This window comes from Macaca mulatta, chromosome 19 (assembly GCF_049350105.2).
Source record: "Macaca mulatta isolate MMU2019108-1 chromosome 19, T2T-MMU8v2.0, whole genome shotgun sequence".
Taxonomy (NCBI): Eukaryota; Metazoa; Chordata; class Mammalia; order Primates; family Cercopithecidae; genus Macaca; species Macaca mulatta.
Window position 1 is genome coordinate 52,752,071 of NC_133424.1, and position 8,561 is coordinate 52,760,631.

Below are 8,561 nucleotides of genomic sequence, written 5' to 3' on the forward strand. Positions count from 1 at the left end.
CCTGCAGCACTAGGTGGGCTGTGCGCCTCCCCGCTGCCCATCCTCTCACAGCTCCCACCTCCAGGGACACAACTGTTGCCCCAGAGTGCATCCTTCCTGTCTCACTCCACACAAAAGGGCCTCTGGGGTCCCTCTCCTGCATTGCAAGGAGTGGAGGTCACATTCCCACAGACCACCCAGCAACGGGGTCCTGTGGAGGTGGGGTCGGGAGGATCACACGCCCCCCATGCCCGGAAGCCTGACTCTCGGGGTAACGGATTGGCCTGGAGGCCACCGGTTCCCTCTGTCCCTGAGGGGATCCTGCACCCTGGAGACTGCCACATACCTCCTGATTCTTCCAGCTGAGGGCCCACCTTGAAATCCCAGGGAAGACTCATCCCCCACTGGGAAAGTCCCAGTGTGAAAGTTTCCACAGCAGCCTAGCTAAAGCCATTGGACACAGATCCTGAGTGACAGAATTTTTAGGGACACAGGCGCACGGCTATGTCTCCAGTGCCCACACAGAGCAGGGGCATCTGGACCCTGAGTGTGTAGCTCCAGCCCCTCCCCCAATGACATGAGCTCTGGGGTGGCTCCGGGTCTCCAGTCCATGCCACCAAAATCTCCAGATTGAGGGTCCTCCCTTGAGTCCCTGATGCCTGTCCAGGAGCTGCCCCCTGAGCAAATCTAGAGTGTGGAGGGCTGGGATTGTGGCAGTAAAAGCAGCCACATTTGTCTCAGGAAGGAAAGGGAGGACGTGCGCTCCAAGAAGGGCCAGGGCGCCCTCTAGTGGGCGCCTCCTGTTAATGAGCAAAAAGGGACCTGGAGAGCTGAGAGATCAGGGCTGGCCTTGTACTAAGGCTCAGGTGGAGAGGACTGAGGTGCAAAGAGGGGGCTGAGGTAGGGGAGTGGTCTGGAGAGATGGGAGGAGCAAGTAAGGGGAAGCCCTAGGGAGGCCGGGAGAGGGTACAGCAGAGCTCTCCACTCCTCAGCATTGACATTTGGGGTGGTCGTGCTAGTGGGGTTCTGTAAGTTGTAGGGTGTTCAGCACCATCTGGGGACTCTACCCATTGAATGCCAGCAAGACTTTCTCCCCAAGCTCTAACAACCAACAATGTCTCCAGACTTTGCCAAATGTCCCCTAGAGGGCGAAATTGCCTCTGGCGGAATCACCGATCTACATCAGTCTCTAAAAGTGACTCACCAGCGAAATCCTTCACCTCTTGGGAGAAGAATCACAAGTGTGAGAGGGGTAGAAACTGAAGACTTCAACATCTTTCAAAACAGTTTTACTTAATCAGCAGTTTGATGTCCCAGGAGAAGACATATGTAGAGTTGATGCCACGCGGCTGCCTGTACCTCACAACAGGAACAGAGTGGGTTTTCCAAGGGCCTGTAACCACAAACTGGAATGACACTCACTGGGTTACATTACAAAGTGGGATGTGGGGAATTCTGTAGACTTTGGAAAGAGAAATGTGTGACATGAGCCCACAGTCCAAGGCAGTGGACTGTCCACTTTGATGCTCTCACCATCTAGGAGACATCTCAGACATGAACATAACCACATCTGTCATTAGAAAACATGTCTTATTAAGAGGAAAAATATAGGCTAGAAATGCTTTATGCTTTTTTTTTCTCTTTAAGTTCAAATTCATATACTTTTATATTGTTCCTTAAAGAGGAATCTATCCCCCTAAATAAATGTAATCACTGACTGGACAGTGTTGGCATCTCACTCCCAGCCCCTGTGTGGTGACAGTGACCTGCGTCCCCAGCCCTGGTCCCTCTCTGTTTCCTGAGAGCCTTGGGTGCTCCCTCATTAGGAGGAAGAGAAGAAGGGTGTTTTTAACATTCTCACCATTCACCCGTCCACCTCTTAGACACTGGGAAGAATCTGTTGCCTACTCTTGGATTTGATCCTTGAATTTCTGTCCCTTATCCGTTCCAACAATGTGACAGGCCTAAGAGGTGCCTTCTGCATGTGACTTTGAGGAGAAGGTTCTCAAGATAAATTTTGTCACACCTCTTTGAATTACCTCCACCTGTGGCCCCATCATCGTTACCTTACCGGCATTTGGACCCTTTTTCTGGTAGTCAGATGCTTTCCACCTCTTGGGGAAAATGTGACTGTAATCTGTGTATAGGAATAAGCAGAGAAAATAGAAAAAGAGACTCTGCATTACTATTCAGAGAGAAGAAGACCTTTATGTGAATGAATGAGAGTCTAAAATCCTAAGACAGCCCACAAAAAATTATTACCAGTGCTAAAACTACAAAAGTTACATTAACAGCAAACCAGAATAGTAAAGCATGTATCACAGTTGCTGGTAAAACTAAATCAGATATTTTTTTTCTTAGAAAAAGCATTCCATGTGTGTTGCAGTGATGACAGGAGTGCCCTTCAGTCAATATGCTGCCTGTAATTTTTGTTCCCTGGCAGAATGTATTGTCCTTTCTCCCTTTAAATCTTAAATGCAAAACTAAAGGCAGCTCCTGGGCCCCCTCCCCAAAGTTAGCTGTTTGCAACCAGCATCACGAAGAGCAGAGGCCTGAACTTCCCTGGTTAAAGTAGGGGGCTAGGGAGCCTAACCTTAGTAGAGCTGTGTTCCCAGAATGTCGCTGCTGTTCCCAGGGGCACCAACCTGGAGGGTGGTGAGCCTCAGCAGTGCCCCTGATGCTTACGTTGTGCCCTCACACCAATGGTCGCTGGAATCTTGAACACTTGGCTGTCGCCCAGATCTGCAGACGTCAGGAATTTCTGGAAGTCAAATTACTGCCCACTCCTCTGGGGCAGATATCCGTGAACATCTGAAACCGCACCACAGAACCCTGCCTGGGGTCTACAACACATATTTTACACAGAGACTGTGAGCACCAGGTCCAGCCCTGAATCTGTGACCACCTGCTAAGAAGCCCCCAACTGGGATCCACCAATCACTGCACATGGCAGGCAGCGAGGCTTGGAGGTGCTTTGCCACAAGGCAGCCCCAATTTGCTGGGAGTTTCTTGGCACCTGGTAGTGGTGAGGAGCCTTGGGACCCTCAGGATTACTCCCCCTGAGCGTGGTGGGGGCCCCTCTGCATCCCCAGCAGGTGTCCAGCTCTGCAGAGCCTCTCTCTCTGAGGCGTATCCAGACCCCTGCACCAGGAGCGGGAACACCAGTGTCTAAGCTTTGCAGAGCCTCTCTCTCTGAGGTGTATCCAGACCCCTGCACCAGTGAAACCATGCTGAGGCCTCAGAGAGAGAGATGGAGCTTTGACCAGGAGCCACTCTTCCTTGAGGGCCAGGCAGCACCAGGAGCGGGAACACCAGTGTCTAAGCCCCTGATGAGAACAGGGTGGTCTCTCCCATGTGCCCATACCGGGCCTCTGCAGTGACAGTGCCTGAGAGAACCACATGTTTTCCAGCCTAATGTGCGGCCATTCCCATCTACCCCCTGCCTACTGCAGGACAGCACCAACCCAGGAGCTGGGAAGCTGGGAGAGGACATGGAATACCCATGGCCTCTCACCTTCCTCCAGTCCGGTGGGCACATTTGTGCCTAGGACACCTACCTGCTGGCCAAGACTCTTAGCAGTTAGGCCATCTAGGTGCCTCTGGGTCCCAGCTACTTTCACACCACAGAGCCCTTCTCCCTACAGGGGTCACTGCCCTGCCAGGTGCCTCCTCCAGCTCCAGCTGACAGATCGAACAAAACCCAGACTCCAGAAGATAAACAAGGATTTCAGCATCTACTATGTCTAGTGGAGACACAGGCAATAAGGAGAAACAAAGGGGTAGAGATGCGTACAGCTCCACCAACAACATTGTGTCCCAAACAATGTCCTCTGTGCCCATCATCATGAAACTGACTGTCCCTCACCATGTGGACAAGTGCTTCCAGGGTCTCTCAATTCTTCCATGGGAGGCAATGCACGCTTTCACCTAGCAACTCAGCAAATAAACGGAAGATATTTTATCTACTTAGATAAAGGTTTCTTAAATTGTCTCCAGGCACTGCCAAATTCTCCTGAAAGGGGGAAATGGCCCCTTATTAAAAACCATTAAACTTGAGCTACACAATTAAAAAAAAAACAAAATAACTGAAATAATCTTGGGGAGAAAAAAACAAAAGCGATGGACTCACACTTCCCAGTTTCAAATCTGACTACTAATCTATACTAATTAAAACAGTGTGGGTGCTGGCATAAGCCTGGGCATATAGACCAATGGAATTGACTTAAGGGACGAGAAATAAACCCTTACAACTGCTGTCAATTGATCTTTGACATGAGTGGCAAGGTTACTTGATGGGGACAGAATACTCCCTTCAAATGGTGCTGGGACAAGTGGATAACCACATGCAAAGTCATGACATTGGACACTTCCCTTGCAGCCCATACAAAAATTAACTCAAACTGTATCAAATACGAAAATGTAATAGAAACATGTATTAAGCTTTTAGAAGAACAGATAAATAAGGGTAAAATTTCATGACCTTGGATAAGGCAATGATTTCTTAGATATTGCATCGAAAGCACAACTAACAAAAGAAAAAATAGATAAATGAAATTCATCAAAGTTAAAAATGTGTTGTGCTTCAAAGGATATCATAAAGTGGAAAGAAAAGCCACAGAATAAGAAAAATCTGCAAATCATATATCTCATAAGAGATTTGTATCAAGTATATATAAAGAATTACCCCAACTCAATAATAAAAGGATAACCAGTTTTTTTGTTGTTGGTTTGTTTTTGTTTTTGTTTTTTGTGGGTTTTTTTTTTTTTTTGCTTGTTTGTTTGTTTTTGAGACAGATTTATACTCTGTCGCCCAGGCTGGAGTGCACTGGCATGATCTCAACTCATTGCAACCTGCCTGCCAGGTTCAAGCAATTCTCTGCCTCAGCCTCCTGAGTAGCTGGGATTACAGGCGCCCACCACCATGCCTGGCTAATTTTTTGTATTTTTAGTAGAGAGGGGTTTCACCATCTTGCCCAGGCTGGTCTTGAACTCCAGACCACACGCCTTGGCCTCCCAAAGTGTTGGGATTACAGGTGTGAGCCATCGCACCTGGCCAACCAGTTTTTTAAATGAGTGAACAACTGGAATAAACAGTTATCCAACAAAAGATATGAAAATAGCCAATAAACACACAAAAACATGTTCAACTTGATTAGACATCAGGGAAATCAAAATCCAACTAACAGTGGGATACCACTTCACATCTACAAGGACAGCTGTACTTTTTTAAGATGTTAAATAACAAGTGTTGACAAGGATGTGGAGAAAATGGAACTCTTGTACATTACTGGTGGGAAGATAAAATTGCGCAGCAAGCTGTGGAAAACAATTTGGCTGTTTCTCAAAAAAATTAAACATTGAATTATATGACCCAGCAATTCTGCTCCTAAGTATACCCCAAATAAATAATCACAAAGATTCAAAAAGATACTTCTAGGTATATGTTTATTGCAGCACTATTCACAGTAGCAAAAATGTAGGAAAAAAAAAAAAAACATGTCCTTCAACTGATTAATGGGTAAAGAAATGAGGTACGTTGGAATATTACTCAACCATAGAGAGGAATGAAGCTATAATGTGGGTGAACCTTAAAGTCATTATGCTCAGAGAAATAGCCAAGAAGCAAAATGATACCTGTGTATGATTTCACTTATATGAAACATGTAGACTATGCAGATTCATAGAGATAGCATCAATGGCTGGGCGCGGTGGCTTATACCTGTAATTCGAGCAGTTTGGGAGGCGGAGGTGGGTGGATCACTTGAGGTCAGGAGTTCGAGACCAGCCTGGCCAACATGGTGAAACCCCGTCTCTACTAAAAACACAAAAATTAGCCAGCCATGGTGGCACATGCCTGTAATCCTGGCTACACTGGAGGCTGAGGCAGGGGAATTGCCGGAACCTGGGAGGCAGAGGTTGCAGTGAGCTGAGATCATACCACTGCCCTTCAGCCTGGGTGACAGAACGAGATTCTGCCTCAAGAAAAAAAAAAATAGAGGTAGCATCAGTGGCTACCAAGGACTAGGGGCAGGGGAAAGTGGGGAGTTATTGATTAATAGTATGAAGTTTCTATGTGAGATGATGAAAATTTTCTGGAAAAAAATATAGTGGTGAGAAAGTAGAATATTGTGAATGTAATTAATGGCATTTAATTGTACACTTAACGTGATTAATGTGGCATATTTTATCTTATATATTTTACTACATCTAAAAAACACTGGGAGAGGGAAAGTCCACCATGTAAAATACATCCGTCTTAATCAGACGGTCCTCATTGTACCCATGTACAGGCCCCTCATGACCTTCTGCACAGCAATAACCGAGGATGTAAGGACATGAGGCTTCCCAGCCAACTGCAGATGCACAACACAAATATATCTGCAAAGAGACTGAGGCACAAACCTCAGCACTGCCAGGACATACCCCCTTCTCATGGATTCTGACTTTATCTGACCCAGCCCACTGTCCAGATCTTGTTGTGGGGTTGGGACAAGGAAGGTCATGAAGCCTGTTCCCGGGGCATTCTGTGTGAGCACACGAGACCCCCCGCCCCATTAAGTCTCCACACACAGCTCTAACCATCAGGCATTGTGAGGAGGACTCTAGCATGGGCTCAGGGATCACACCAGAGAATCAGCTACAGAGAGGAAGATGGGCTGGAGGAGCTGATGGATGACACAGAACGGGGTCCCTGCAGTTCACAGGTCCAGCTCACCCTGGCGTAGGTGCCCCCACCCCCTGATCCAGGCATCCCTGACACAGCTCCCTCCCGGAGCCTCCTCCCTGCTGACACATCAGGGTCCCTTACTCAGGCTATCCAGAGAGGGCAGCACCTTGGACAGCTCCCACCCCCCACCCCCCGCCCCCAGCTTCACCCTTCCTCGCTCACAGGGCTCAGGGCTCATGGCTCAGAACAAATGGCAGAGGCCAGTGAGCCCAGATATGGTGACAGGGCAATGATCCAGGGGTAGCTGCCTGGAACAGGGGCAGATGAAGCCACAGATGGGAGAAGATGGCGCAGGAAGAAAACCCCAGGAATGGGCAGGAGAGGAGAGGAGGACACAGGCCAGTCTGTGGCTGCAGCCCAGGGTGGGACTGTAAGTGTGAAGACATCTCAGCAGGTGAGGCCAGGTCCCATGAACAGGGAACAAACTCTCACCTCCCCTGATGCAGGGACACAGAGAGTGTGTGGTGCTGTGTCCCCAGAGTCGGGATCCCCTGTTCTGGTCCCCAGGGAATAAGAAGTGAGATTGACTTGCCCCTGCTCCTCTCTGCTCCCCTGACATTCACCTTCCCCTCATGCCCTTCCCTCTCTAATATGATTTGGATCTATGTCCCCGCCCAAATCTCATGTCAAATTGTAAACCCCAGTGTTGGAGGTGGGGCCTTGTGAGAAGTGATTGGATCATGTGGGTGGATTTTCTGCTTTGACACTGTTTCTGTGATAGAGGTTTCACGTGATCTGGTTCTTTAAAAATGTGTAGCACCTCTCCCCTCTCTCTCTCTCTCTCTTACTCATGCTCTGCTATGTAAGACGTTCCTATTTCCCCTTCACCGTTCAGAATGATTGTAAGTTTCCTGAGGCCTCCCCAGGAGCAGAAGCCACTATGCTTCCTGTACAACTGCAGAATGATGAGCAAATTAAACCACTTTTCTTTATAAATTACCCAGTCTCAGGTATTTCTTGATAGCAATGCGTGGACAGACTAATACAATCTTCTACTCCCAGATCCCCGCACAGCGCTCAGCCCCAGACATCACTGCCCCTGGGGGCATGCACAGTGCAGCTTCCTGCAGACAAAAACAAAGTCACAACACGTGCATGACCCGTGTTCAACGTCTACAGATCAGTGTTGAGTAAAACAGCCTGGTCTGGGGTCGCTGCTGTCCCCACTTCCCTCCCCGTCCACCAGAGGGCGGCAGAGTTCCTCCCAACCTGGAGCCTCCCCAGAGGCTGCTGACCTCCTTCAACCGGTCCCACAGCCCAGCAGGGTCCACCCTCACCAGGGTCACCTCGGCCCACGTCCTCCTCGCCCTCCGAGCTCCCCACACAGACTCTGTCAGCTCCTCCCTGCAGCCCGGCGGCCGCCCACCTGAGGCCGCTCCCTCTGCAGGCAGCTCCTGTCCCCGACACCCGCTTCTTCCCAAGGCTCAGCTGAAAGGGCATTTCCCAGGGCAGCTCCCTGTGATGTCCGGACAGCTCAGTCTCTCACAGGCTCCGACGCCCCCAATGCTGTCATCTCACAGCCCTTCTCTCATTACCATTAACTCCTCAGCCCCACGAAGTTCACTGAGCGCCTGCTTCCCTGTTACAGGAAAACTCTGTGGATGCAGGGTCCACGCCTGTCCTGCTCTCTGTGGAATCCCAGGGCCCAGTCCAGTGCCTGACATGAGACAGATGCTCAATAAATACTGGTTAAATGTGTGGGAGATATCTAAAAAGAAGCATATCACCTCCGTGTGGCCCCCGGAAGTCAGAGTCTGTTCCTTGTGGACACAGGGGCACTGGCACCAGCTTGGGAGGAGGCCAGCAAGTGCCCACGGCTGCCCCAGGGACGAGTCCTCAACTCCCGGAGCTTCAG